We start from the raw sequence: 14,725 nt of genomic DNA, 5'->3' as shown, positions 1-14,725 counted from the left end.
TTGCGAAAAGTGCCCGAAAGGTTGGCGGCGGGACCTTCGATTCTTCGTCCCTAGAGGATACGGTCGGCATTTCGAACACCTGCTCCCGCCGAGTACACGCATTGGCCTCGGTACAAGTCGAACAGAGTCTCAGAGCATGTGCCAGCGATTGGGAAATTTAAACACCCGCGCCCGCCGCCTACCGACGGGGGAACCGATTTTCTCGGTCTGTTTCGCGCGTGCGTGTTCTAACAGCCGCTTGCTCCAACGGGTCGGACGTCTAGACGCAGCCGTTGCGAAAAGTGCCCGAAAGGTTGGCGGCGGGACCTTCGATTCGTCGTCCCTAGAGGATACGGTCGGCATTTCGAACACCTGCTCCCGCCGAGTACACGCATTGGCCTCGGTACAAGTCGAACAGAGTCTCAGAGCATGTGCCAGCGAGCGGGAAATTTAAACACCCGCACCCGCCGCCTACCGACGGGGGAACCCATTTTCTCGGCCTCTTTCGCGCGTGCGTGGTCGAACAGCAGCTTGCTCCAACGGGTCGGACGTCTAGACGCAGCCGTTGCAAAAAGTGCCCGAAAGGTTGGCGGCGGGTCCTTCGATTCGTCGTCCCTAGAGGATGTGGACGGCATTTCGATCACCTGCTCCCGCCGAGTACACGCATTGGCCTCGGTACAAGTCGAACAGAGTCTCAGAGCATGTGCCAGCGATTGGGAAATTTAAACACCCGCGCCCGCCGCCTACCGACGGGGGAACCGATTTTCTCGGTCTGTTTCGCGCGTGCGTGGTCCAACAGCAGCTTGCTCCAACGGGTCGGACGTCTAGACGCAGCCGTTGCGAAAAGTGCCCGAAAGGTTGGCGGCGGGTCCTTCGATTCGTCGTCCCTAGAGGATACGGTCGGCATTTCGAACACCTGCTCCCGCCGAGTACACGCATTGGCCTCGGTACAAGTCGAACAGAGTCTCAGAGCATGTGACAGCGATTGGGAAATTTAAACACCCGCGCCCGCCGCCTACCGACGGGGGAACCGATTTTCTCGGTCTGTTTCGCGCGTGCGTGGTCCAACAGCAGCTTGCTCCAACGGGTCGGACGTCTAGACGCAGCCGTTGCGAAAAGTGCCCGAAAGGTTGGCGGCGGGTCCTTCGATTCGTTGTCCCTAGAGGATACGGTCGGCATTTCGAACACCTGCTCCCGCCGAGTACACGCATTGGCCTCGGTACAAGTCGAACAGAGTCTCAGAGCATGTGCCAGCGATTGGGAAATTTAAACACCCGCGCCCGCCGCCTACCGACGGGGGAACCGATTTTCTCGGTCTGTTTCGCGCGTGCGTGGTCGAACAGCAGCTTGCTCCAACGGGTCGGACGTCTAGACGCAGCCGTTGCGAAAAGTGCCCGAAAGGTTGGCGGCGGGTCCTTCGATTCGTCGTCCCTAGAGGATACGGTCGGCATTTCGAACACCTGCTCCCGCCGAGTACACGCATTGGCCTCGGTACAAGTCGAACAGAGTCTCAGAGCATGTGCCAGCGATTGGGAAATTTAAACACCCGCGCCCGCCGCCTACCGACGGGGGAACCGATTTTCTCGGTCTGTTTCGCGCGTGCGTGGTCCAACAGCAGCTTGCTCCAACGGGTCGGACGTCTAGACGCAGCCGTTGCGAAAAGTGCCCGAAAGGTTGGCGGCGGGACCTTCGATTCGTCGTCCCTAGAGGATACGGTCGGCATTTCGAACACCTGCTCCCGCCGAGTACACGCATTGGCCTCGGTACAAGTCGAACAGAGTCTCAGAGCATGTGCCAGCGATTGGGAAATTTAAACACCCGCGCCCGCCGCCTACCGACGGGGGAACCGATTTTCTCGGTCTGTTTCGCGCGTGCGTGGTCTAACAGCCGCTTGCTCCAACGGGTCGGACGTCTAGACGCAGCCGTTGCGAAAAGTGCCCGAAAGGTTGGCGGCGGGACCTTCGATTCGTCGTCCCTAGAGGATACGGTCGGCATTTCGAACACCTGCTCCCGCCGAGTACACGCATTGGCCTCGGTACAAGTCGAACAGAGTCTCAGAGCATGTGCCAGCGAGCGGGAAATTTAAACACCCGCGCCCGCCGCCTACCGACGGGGGAACCCATTTTCTCGGCCTCTATCGCGCGTGCGTGGTCGAACAGCAGCTTGCTCCAACGGGTCGGACGTCTAGACGCAGCCGCTGCAAAAGTGCCCGAAAGGTTGGCGGCGGGTCCTTCGATTCGTCGTCCCTAGAGGATGTGGACGGCATTTCGATCACCTGCTCCCGCCGAGTACACGCATTGGCCTCGGTACAAGTCGAACAGAGTCTCAGAGCATGTGCCAGCGATTGGGAAATTTAAACACCTGCGCCCGCCGCCTACCGACGGGGAATCCATTTCTCGGGCTGTTTCGCGCGTGCGTGGTCAAACAGCAGCTTTCTCCAACGGGACGTACGTCTAGGCTCAGCCGCTGCGAAAAGTGCCCAAAAGGTTGGCGGCGGTTCCTTCGATTCGTCGTCCCTAGAGGATATCGCCGGTATTTCGATCACCTGCTCCCGCCGAGTGCCCGCAGTTTCTTTGTGCCCTTCGGACAGATACCCGGTGGAACACGCTACGACGAGTTCGACGGTACTTAGGTAGCCACGCGGAACTCTCCCGCATAAGCTCTCGCCTTTACCGCACATAGAAAGGCCGTACTATTGAGTAGTGATGGCATTAAATGTAGTTTCCTTCTATATATAGGGACTGGTGAGGCTTGACTGTCATCGACGATGGACGTAGCGTAAGCGTTATCGGCATGTCACCGAACAGAGGGTAGCCACGCGGAACTCTCCCGCATAAGCTTTCGCCTTTACCGCACATAGAAAAGCCGTACTTTGAGTAGTGATGGCATTAAATGTAGTTTCCTTCTATATATAGGGGACTGGTGAGCTTGACTGGAATCGACGATGGACGTAGCGTAAGCGTTATCGGCATGTCAGCAGGCTGTTGGCGGCAGGACTGTCGATTCGACTACCGGCACCCGCCGCCTACCGAGGTTATCGTCGGCATTTCGATTACCGGCTCCCGCCGAGTTCCCGCAGTTTCTTTCTGCCCTTCGGACAGATTGGCGGTGGAACACGCTACGACGAGTTCGACGGTACTTCGGTAGCCACGCGGAACTCTCCCGCATAAGCTCTCGCCTTTACCGCACATAGAAAAGCCGTACTTTGAGTAGTGATGGCATTAAATGTAGTTTCCTTCTATATATAGGGGACTGGTGAGCTTGACTGGAATCGACGATGGACGTAGCGTAAGCGTTATCGGCATGTCAGCAGGCTGTTGGCGGCAGGACTGTCGATTCGACTACCGGCACCCGCCGCCTACCGAGGTTATCGTCGGCATTTCGATTACCGCTCCCGCCGAGTTCCCGCAGTTTCTTTCTGCCCTTCGGACAGATAGGCGGTGGAACACGCTACGACGAGTTCGACGGTACTTAGGTAGCCACGCGGAACTCTCCCGCATAAGCTCTCGCCTTTACCGCACATAGAAAAGCCGTACTTTTGAGTAGTGATGGCATTAAATGTAGTTTCCTTCTATATATAGGGACTGGTGAGCTTGACTGGAATCGACGATGGACGTGGCGTAAGCGTTATCGGCATGTCAGCAGGCTGTTGGCGGCAGGACTGTCGATTCGACTACCGGCACCCGCCGCCTACCGAGGTTATCGTCGGCATTTCGATTACCTGCTCCCGCCGAGTTCCCGCAGTTTCTTTCTGCCCTTCGGACAGATAGGCGGTGGAACACGCTACGACGAGTTCGACGGTACTTAGGGTAGCCACGCGGAACTCTCCCGCATAAGCTCTCGCCTTTACCGCACATAGAAAAGCCGTACTTTGAGTAGTGATGGCATTAAATGTAGTTTCCTTCTATATATAGGGGACTGGTGAGGCTTGACTGGAATCGACGATGGACGTGGCGTAAGCGTTATCGGCATGTCAGCAGGCTGTTGGCGGCAGGACTGTCGATTCGACTACCGGCACCCGCCGCCTACCGAGGTTATCGTCGGCATTTCGATTACCTGCTCCCGCCGAGTTCCCGCAGTTTCTTTCTGCCCTTCGGACAGATAGGCGGTGGAACACGCTACGACGAGTTCGACGGTACTTAGGGTAGCCACGCGGAACTCTCCCGCATAAGCTCTCGCCTTTACCGCACATAGAAAAGCCGTACTTTTGAGTAGTGATGGCATTAAATGTAGTTTCCTTCTATATATAGGGACTGGTGAGGCTTGACTGGAATCGACGATGGACGTGGCGTAAGCGTTATCGGCATGTCAGCAGGCTGTTGGCGGCAGGACTGTCGATTCGACTACCGGCACCCGCCGCCTACCGAGGTTATCGTCGGCATTTCGATTACCGGCTCCCGCCGAGTTCCCGCAGTTTCTTTCTGCCCTTCGGACAGATAGGCGGTGGAACACGCTACGACGAGTTCGACGGTACTTAGGTAGCCACGCGGAACTCTCCCGCATAAGCTCTCGCCTTTACCGCACATAGAAAAGCCGTACTTTGAGTAGTGATGGCATTAAATGTAGTTTCCTTCTATATATAGGGGACTGGTGAGGCTTGACTGGAATCGACGATGGACGTGGCGTAAGCGTTATCGGCATGTCAGCAGGCTGTTGGCGGCAGGACTGTCGATTCGACTACCGGCACCCGCCGCCTACCGAGGTTATCGTCGGCATTTCGATTACCGGCTCCCGCCGAGTTCCCGCAGTTTCTTTCTGCCCTTCGGACAGATAGGCGGTGGAACACGCTACGACGAGTTCGACGGTACTTCGGGTACCCACGCGGAACTCTCCCGCATAAGCTCTCGCCTTTACCGCACATAGAAAAGCCGTACTTTGAGTAGTGATGGCATTAAATGTAGTTTCCTTCTATATATAGGGACTGGTGAGGCTTGACTGGAATCGACGATGGACGTGGCGTAAGCGTTATCGGCATGTCAGCAGGCTGTTGGCGGCAGGACTGTCGATTCGACTACCGGCACCCGCCGCCTACCGAGGTTATCGTCGGCATTTCGATTACCGGCTCCCGCCGAGTTCCCGCAGTTTCTTTCTGCCCTTCGGACAGATAGGCGGTGGAACACGCTACGACGAGTTCGACGGTACTTGGGTACCCACGCGGAACTCTCCCGCATAAGCTCTCGCCTTTACCGCACATAGAAAAGCCGTACTTTGAGTAGTGATGGCATTAAATGTAGTTTCCTTCTATATATAGGGGACTGGTGAGCTTGACTGGAATCGACGATGGACGTGGCGTAAGCGTTATCGGCATGTCAGCAGGCTGTTGGCGGCAGGACTGTCGATTCGACTACCGGCACCCGCCGCCTACCGAGGTTATCGTCGGCATTTCGATTACCGGCTCCCGCCGAGTTCCCGCAGTTTCTTTCTGCCCTTCGGACAGATAGGCGGTGGAACACGCTACGACGAGTTCGACGGTACTTAGGTACCCACGCGGAACTCTCCCGCATAAGCTCTCGCCTTTACCGCACATAGAAAAGCCGTACTTTGAGTAGTGATGGCATTAAATGTAGTTTCCTTCTATATATAGGGACTGGTGAGGCTTGACTGGAATCGACGATGGACGTGGCGTAAGCGTTATCGGCATGTCAGCAGGCTGTTGGCGGCAGGACTGTCGATTCGACTACCGGCACCCGCCGCCTACCGAGGTTATCGTCGGCATTTCGATTACCGGCTCCCGCCGAGTTCCCGCAGTTTCTTTCTGCCCTTCGGACAGATAGGCGGTGGAACACGCTACGACGAGTTCGACGGTACTTCGGGTACCCACGCGGAACTCTCCCGCATAAGCTCTCGCCTTTACCGCACATAGAAAAGCCGTACTTTGAGTAGTGATGGCATTAAATGTAGTTTCCTTCTATATATAGGGGACTGGTGAGGCTTGACTGGAATCGACGATGGACGTGGCGTAAGCGTTATCGGCATGTCAGCAGGCTGTTGGCGGCAGGACTGTCGATTCGACTACCGGCACCCGCCGCCTACCGAGGTTATCGTCGGCATTTCGATTACCGGCTCCCGCCGAGTTCCCGCAGTTTCTTTCTGCCCTTCGGACAGATAGGCGGTGGAACACGCTACGACGAGTTCGACGGTACTTCGGGTACCCACGCGGAACTCTCCCGCATAAGCTCTCGCCTTTACCGCACATAGAAAAGCCGTACTTTTGAGTAGTGATGGCATTAAATGTAGTTTCCTTCTATATATAGGGACTGGTGAGCTTGACTGGAATCGACGATGGACGTGGCGTAAGCGTTATCGGCATGTCAGCAGGCTGTTGGCGGCAGGACTGTCGATTCGACTACCGGCACCCGCCGCCTACCGAGGTTATCGTCGGCATTTCGATTACCGGCTCCCGCCGAGTTCCCGCAGTTTCTTTCTGCCCTTCGGACAGATAGGCGGTGGAACACGCTACGACGAGTTCGACGGTACTTCGGGTACCCACGCGGAACTCTCCCGCATAAGCTCTCGCCTTTACCGCACATAGAAAAGCCGTACTTTGAGTAGTGATGGCATTAAATGTAGTTTCCTTCTATATATAGGGGACTGGTGAGGCTTGACTGGAATCGACGATGGACGTGGCGTAAGCGTTATCGGCATGTCAGCAGGCTGTTGGCGGCAGGACTGTCGATTCGACTACCGGCACCCGCCGCCTACCGAGGTTATCGTCGGCATTTCGATTACCGGCTCCCGCCGAGTTCCCGCAGTTTCTTTCTGCCCTTCGGACAGATAGGCGGTGGAACACGCTACGACGAGTTCGACGGTACTTAGGTACCCACGCGGAACTCTCCCGCATAAGCTCTCGCCTTTACCGCACATAGAAAAGCCGTACTTTTGAGTAGTGATGGCATTAAATGTAGTTTCCTTCTATATATAGGGGACTGGTGAGGCTTGACTGGAATCGACGATGGACGTGGCGTAAGCGTTATCGGCATGTCAGCAGGCTGTTGGCGGCAGGACTGTCGATTCGACTACCGGCACCCGCCGCCTACCGAGGTTATCGTCGGCATTTCGATTACCGGCTCCCGCCGAGTTCCCGCAGTTTCTTTCTGCCCTTCGGACAGATAGGCGGTGGAACACGCTACGACGAGTTCGACGGTACTTAGGGTACCCACGCGGAACTCTCCCGCATAAGCTCTCGCCTTTACCGCACATAGAAAAGCCGTACTTTTGAGTAGTGATGGCATTAAATGTAGTTTCCTTCTATATATAGGGACTGGTGAGGCTTGACTGGAATCGACGATGGACGTGGCGTAAGCGTTATCGGCATGTCAGCAGGCTGTTGGCGGCAGGACTGTCGATTCGACTACCGGCACCCGCCGCCTACCGAGGTTATCGTCGGCATTTCGATTACCGGCTCCCGCCGAGTTCCCGCAGTTTCTTTCTGCCCTTCGGACAGATTGGCGGTGGAACACGCTACGACGAGTTCGACGGTACTTCGGGTACCCACGCGGAACTCTCCCGCATAAGCTCTCGCCTTTACCGCACATAGAAAAGCCGTACTTTGAGTAGTGATGGCATTAAATGTAGTTTCCTTCTATATATATAGGGGACTGGTGAGGCTTGACTGGAATCGACGATGGACGTGGCGTAAGCGTTATCGGCATGTCAGCAGGCTGTTGGCGGCAGGACTGTCGATTCGACTACCGGCACCCGCCGCCTACCGAGGTTATCGTCGGCATTTCGATTACCGGCTCCCGCCGAGTTCCCGCAGTTTCTTTCTGCCCTTCGGACAGATAGGCGGTGGAACACGCTACGACGAGTTCGACGGTACTTCGGGTACCCACGCGGAACTCTCCCGCATAAGCTCTCGCCTTTACCGCACATAGAAAAGCCGTACTTTTGAGTAGTGATGGCATTAAATGTAGTTTCCTTCTATATATAGGGACTGGTGAGGCTTGACTGGAATCGACGATGGACGTGGCGTAAGCGTTATCGGCATGTCAGCAGGCTGTTGGCGGCAGGACTGTCGATTCGACTACCGGCACCCGCCGCCTACCGAGGTTATCGTCGGCATTTCGATTACCGGCTCCCGCCGAGTTCCCGCAGTTTCTTTCTGCCCTTCGGACAGATAGGCGGTGGAACACGCTACGACGAGTTCGACGGTACTTCGGGTACCCACGCGGAACTCTCCCGCATAAGCTCTCGCCTTTACCGCACATAGAAAAGCCGTACTTTTGAGTAGTGATGGCATTAAATGTAGTTTCCTTCTATATATAGGGGACTGGTGAGGCTTGACTGGAATCGACGATGGACGTGGCGTAAGCGTTATCGGCATGTCAGCAGGCTGTTGGCGGCAGGACTGTCGATTCGACTACCGGCACCCGCCGCCTACCGAGGTTATCGTCGGCATTTCGATTACCGGCTCCCGCCGAGTTCCCGCAGTTTCTTTCTGCCCTTCGGACAGATAGGCGGTGGAACACGCTACGACGAGTTCGACGGTACTTCGGGTACCCACGCGGAACTCTCCCGCATAAGCTCTCGCCTTTACCGCACATAGAAAAGCCGTACTTTTGAGTAGTGATGGCATTAAATGTAGTTTCCTTCTATATATATAGGGACTGGTGAGGCTTGACTGGAATCGACGATGGACGTGGCGTAAGCGTTATCGGCATGTCAGCAGGCTGTTGGCGGCAGGACTGTCGATTCGACTACCGGCACCCGCCGCCTACCGAGGTTATCGTCGGCATTTCGATTACCGGCTCCCGCCGAGTTCCCGCAGTTTCTTTCTGCCCTTCGGACAGATAGGCGGTGGAACACGCTACGACGAGTTCGACGGCACTTAGGTAGCCACGCGGAACTCTCCCGCATAAGCTCTCGCCTTTACCGCACATAGAAAAGCCGTACTTTGAGTAGTGATGGCATTAAATGTAGTTTCCTTCTATATATAGGGACTGGTGAGGCTTGACTGGAATCGACGATGGACGTGGCGTAAGCGTTATCGGCATGTCAGCAGGCTGTTGGCGGCAGGACTGTCGATTCGACTACCGGCACCCGCCGCCTACCGAGGTTATCGTCGGCATTTCGATTACCGGCTCCCGCCGAGTTCCCGCAGTTTCTTTCTGCCCTTCGGACAGATTGGCGGTGGAACACGCTACGACGAGTTCGACGGTACTTCGGGTACCCACGCGGAACTCTCCCGCATAAGCTCTCGCCTTTACCGCACATAGAAAAGCCGTACTTTTGAGTAGTGATGGCATTAAATGTAGTTTCCTTCTATATATAGGGGACTGGTGAGCTTGACTGGAATCGACGATGGACGTGGCGTAAGCGTTATCGGCATGTCAGCAGGCTGTTGGCGGCAGGACTGTCGATTCGACTACCGGCACCCGCCGCCTACCGAGGTTATCGTCGGCATTTCGATTACCGGCTCCCGCCGAGTTCCCGCAGTTTCTTTCTGCCCTTCGGACAGATTGGCCGTGGAACACGCTACGACGAGTTCGACGGTACTTCGGGTACCCACGCGGAACTCTCCCGCATAAGCTCTCGCCTTTACCGCACATAGAAAAGCCGTACTTTTGAGTAGTGATGGCATTAAATGTAGTTTCCTTCTATATATAGGGACTGGTGAGCTTGACTGGAATCGACGATGGACGTAGCGTAAGCGTTATCGGCATGTCAGCAGGCTGTTGGCGGCAGGACTGTCGATTCGACTACCGGCACCCGCCGCCTACCGAGGTTATCGTCGGCATTTCGATTACCGGCTCCCGCCGAGTTCCCGCAGTTTCTTTCTGCCCTTCGGACAGATTGGCCGTGGAACACGCTACGACGAGTTCGACGGTACTTAGGGTACCCACGCGGAACTCTCCCGCATAAGCTCTCGCCTTTACCGCACATAGAAAAGCCGTACTTTTGAGTAGTGATGGCATTAAATGTAGTTTCCTTCTATATATAGGGGACTGGTGAGGCTTGACTGGAATCGACGATGGACGTGGCGTAAGCGTTATCGGCATGTCAGCAGGCTGTTGGCGGCAGGACTGTCGATTCGACTACCGGCACCCGCCGCCTACCGAGGTTATCGTCGGCATTTCGATTACCGGCTCCCGCCGAGTTCCCGCAGTTTCTTTCTGCCCTTCGGACAGATAGGCGGTGGAACACGCTACGACGAGTTCGACGGTACTTCGGGTACCCACGCGGAACTCTCCCGCATAAGCTCTCGCCTTTACCGCACATAGAAAAGCCGTACTTTTGAGTAGTGATGGCATTAAATGTAGTTTCCTTCTATATATAGGGACTGGTGAGGCTTGACTGGAATCGACGATGGACGTGGCGTAAGCGTTATCGGCATGACACCAGTCTGTTGGCGGCAGGACTGTCGATTCGACTACCGGCACCCGCCGCCTACCGAGGTTATCGTCGGCATTTCGATTACCGGCTCCCGCCGAGTTCCCGCAGTTTCTTTCTGCCCTTCGGACAGATAGGCGGTGGAACACGCTACGACGAGTTCGACGGCACTTAGGGTAGCCACGCGGAACTCTCCCGCATAAGCTCTCGCCTTTACCGCACATAGAAAAGCCGTACTTTTGAGTAGTGATGGCATTAAATGTAGTTTCCTTCTATATATAGGGGACTGGTGAGGCTTGACTGGAATCGACGATGGACGTGGCGTAAGCGTTATCGGCATGTCAGCAGTCTGTTGGCGGCAGGACTGGCGATTCGACTACCGGCACCCGCCGCCTACCGAGGTTATCGTCGGCATTTCGATTACCGGCTCCCGCCGAGTTCCCGCAGTTTCTTTCTGCCCTTCGGACAGATAGGCGGTGGAACACGCTACGACGAGTTCGACGGCACTTAGGTAGCCACGCGGAACTCTCCCGCATAAGCTCTCGCCTTTACCGCACATAGAAAAGCCGTACTTTTGAGTAGTGATGGCATTAAATGTAGTTTCCTTCTATATATAGGGGACTGGTGAGGCTTGACTGGAATCGACGATGGACGTGGCGTAAGCGTTATCGGCATGTCAGCAGGCTGTTGGCGGCAGGACTGTCGATTCGACTACCGGCACCCGCCGCCTACCGAGGTTATCGTCGGCATTTCGATTACCGGCTCCCGCCGAGTTCCCGCAGTTTCTTTCTGCCCTTCGGACAGATTGGCCGTGGAACACGCTACGACGAGTTCGACGGTACTTCGGGTACCCACGCGGAACTCTCCCGCATAAGCTCTCGCCTTTACCGCACATAGAAAAGCCGTACTTTTGAGTAGTGATGGCATTAAATGTAGTTTCCTTCTATATATAGGGACTGGTGAGCTTGACTGGAATCGACGATGGACGTGGCGTAAGCGTTATCGGCATGTCAGCAGGCTGTTGGCGGCAGGACTGTCGATTCGACTACCGGCACCCGCCGCCTACCGAGGTTATCGTCGGCATTTCGATTACCGGCTCCCGCCGAGTTCCCGCAGTTTCTTTCTGCCCTTCGGACAGATTGGCCGTGGAACACGCTACGACGAGTTCGACGGCACTTAGGTAGCCACGCGGAACTCTCCCGCATAAGCTCTCGCCTTTACCGCACATAGAAAAGCCGTACTTTTGAGTAGTGATGGCATTAAATGTAGTTTCCTTCTATATATATAGGGGACTGGTGAGGCTTGACTGGAATCGACGATGGACGTGGCGTAAGCGTTATCGGCATGACAGCAGTCTGTTGGCGGCAGGACTGTCGATTCGACTACCGGCACCCGCCGCCTACCGAGGTTATCGTCGGCATTTCGATTACCGGCTCCCGCCGAGTTCCCGCAGTTTCTTTCTGCCCTTCGGACAGATAGGCGGTGGAACACGCTACGACGAGTTCGACGGCACTTAGGTAGCCACGCGGAACTCTCCCGCATAAGCTCTCGCCTTTACCGCACATAGAAAAGCCGTACTTTTGAGTAGTGATGGCATTAAATGTAGTTTCCTTCTATATATAGGGGACTGGTGAGGCTTGACTGGAATCGACGATGGACGTGGCGTAAGCGTTATCGGCATGTCAGCAGGCTGTTGGCGGCAGGACTGTCGATTCGACTACCGGCACCCGCCGCCTACCGAGGTTATCGTCGGCATTTCGATTACCGGCTCCCGCCGAGTTCCCGCAGTTTCTTTCTGCCCTTCGGACAGATTGGCGGTGGAACACGCTACGACGAGTTCGACGGCACTTAGGTAGCCACGCGGAACTCTCCCGCATAAGCTCTCGCCTTTACCGCACATAGAAAAGCCGTACTTTTGAGTAGTGATGGCATTAAATGTAGTTTCCTTCTATATATAGGGGACTGGTGAGGCTTGACTGGAATCGACGATGGACGTGGCGTAAGCGTTATCGGCATGTCAGCAGGCTGTTGGCGGCAGGACTGTCGATTCGACTACCGGCACCCGCCGCCTACCGAGGTTATCGTCGGCATTTCGATTACCGGCTCCCGCCGAGTTCCCGCAGTTTCTTTCTGCCCTTCGGACAGATTGGCGGTGGAACACGCTACGACGAGTTCGACGGTACTTAGGGTAGCCACGCGGAACTCTCCCGCATAAGCTCTCGCCTTTACCGCACATAGAAAAGCCGTACTTTTGAGTAGTGATGGCATTAAATGTAGTTTCCTTCTATATATAGGGGACTGGTGAGCTTGACTGGAATCGACGATGGACGTAGCGTAAGCGTTATCGGCATGTCAGCAGGCTGTTGGCGGCAGGACTGTCGATTCGACTACCGGCACCCGCCGCCTACCGAGGTTATCGTCGGCATTTCGATTACCGGCTCCCGCCGAGTTCCCGCAGTTTCTTTCTGCCCTTCGGACAGATTGGCCGTGGAACACGCTACGACGAGTTCGACGGTACTTCGGTACCCACGCGGAACTCTCCCGCATAAGCTCTCGCCTTTACCGCACATAGAAAAGCCGTACTTTTGAGTAGTGATGGCATTAAATGTAGTTTCCTTCTATATATAGGGGACTGGTGAGCTTGACTGGAATCGACGATGGACGTAGCGTAAGCGTTATCGGCATGTCAGCAGGCTGTTGGCGGCAGGACTGTCGATTCGACTACCGGCACCCGCCGCCTACCGAGGTTATCGTCGGCATTTCGATTACCTGCTCCCGCCGAGTTCCCGCAGTTTCTTTCTGCCCTTCGGACAGATAGGCGGTGGAACACGCTACGACGAGTTCGACGGCACTTAGGGTAGCCACGCGGAACTCTCCCGCATAAGCTCTCGCCTTTACCGCACATAGAAAAGCCGTACTTTTGAGTAGTGATGGCATTAAATGTAGTTTCCTTCTATATATAGGGGACTGGTGAGGCTTGACTGGAATCGACGATGGACGTGGCGTAAGCGTTATCGGCATGACACCAGTCTGTTGGCGGCAGGACTGTCGATTCGACTACCGGCACCCGCCGCCTATCGAGGTTATCGTCGGCATTTCGATTACCGGCTCCCGCCGAGTTCCCGCAGTTTCTTTCTGCCCTTCGGACAGATAGGCGGTGGAACACGCTACGACGAGTTCGACGGCACTTAGGGTAGCCACGCGGAACTCTCCCGCATAAGCTCTCGCCTTTACCGCACATAGAAAAGCCGTACTTTGAGTAGTGATGGCATTAAATGTAGTTTCCTTCTATATATAGGGACTGGTGAGGCTTGACTGGAATCGACGATGGACGTAGCGTAAGCGTTATCGGCATGTTCAAACGTTGCCGCCGACTAACCCCAATGGCCTCATTGCCTCTAGGAGAGATTCGCGATCGATCACGCGACGCGTCCGTTGGCGGGTTGTGGAGGACGATGCGGACACTACCCGGTAGTTTTAGGACGTTACGTGTACCTTTTCGCTCAAAACTGAGGACCAATTTGACGCAACTCAGGGTTGCGATGCGGAACTTGCCCGCATAGGCTCTCGCCTTTTACCGCACTTTCAAAAGCCGTACTAATGGGTTCTGATGGCATTAAATGTAGTTTCCTTCTATATATAGGGAGCATAGTCTGTCTGAGACGGACTTCAAAGGGAGGACGGCTTTAAGAAATTTTCTCCCATATAGAGTGATGCCAAAGACGGCATGGATGTGAGGCGAGTTCGGTGAAATTTGGAAAGTGGGAGGAAATGGCAAAATCAGTTTGATAGTTAGAAACGTTGTTTTTCAGCGTTCATTTTCACCACTTTTCACTCAAAACTGAGGACCAATTTGACGCAACTCAGGGTTGCGATGCGGAACTTGCCCGCATAGGCTCTCGCCGTTTACCGCACTTTCAAATGCCGTACTAATGGGTTCTGATGGCATTAAATGTAGTTTCCTTCTCTATATAGGGGGCATAGTCTGTCTGAGACGGACCTGAAAGGGAGTACGACTTTAAGAAATTTTCTCCCGTATAGAGTGATGCCAAAGACGGCATGGATGTGAGGAGAGTTCGGTGAAATTTGGAAAGTGGGAGGAAATGGCAAAATCAGTTTGATAGTTAGAAACGTTGTTTTTCAGCGTTCATTTTCACCACTTTTTCACTCAAAACTGAGGACCAATTTGACGCAACTCAGGGTTGCGATGCGGAACTTGCCCGCATAGGCTCTCGCCTTTTACCGCACTTTCAAAAGCCGTACTAATGGGTTCTGATGGCATTAAATGTAGTTTCCTTCTATATATAGGGAGCATAGTCTGTCTGAGACGGACTTCAAAGGGAGGACGGCTTTAAGAAATTTTCTCCCGTATAGTGTGATGCCAAAGACGGCATGGATGTGAGGCGAGTTCGGTGAA

This window comes from Tachypleus tridentatus, unplaced genomic scaffold, assembly GCF_004210375.1.
Source record: "Tachypleus tridentatus isolate NWPU-2018 unplaced genomic scaffold, ASM421037v1 tig00037760_pilon, whole genome shotgun sequence".
Lineage (NCBI taxonomy): Eukaryota > Metazoa > Arthropoda > Merostomata > Xiphosura > Limulidae > Tachypleus > Tachypleus tridentatus.
Note: the sequence above shows the minus strand (reverse complement) of the source record.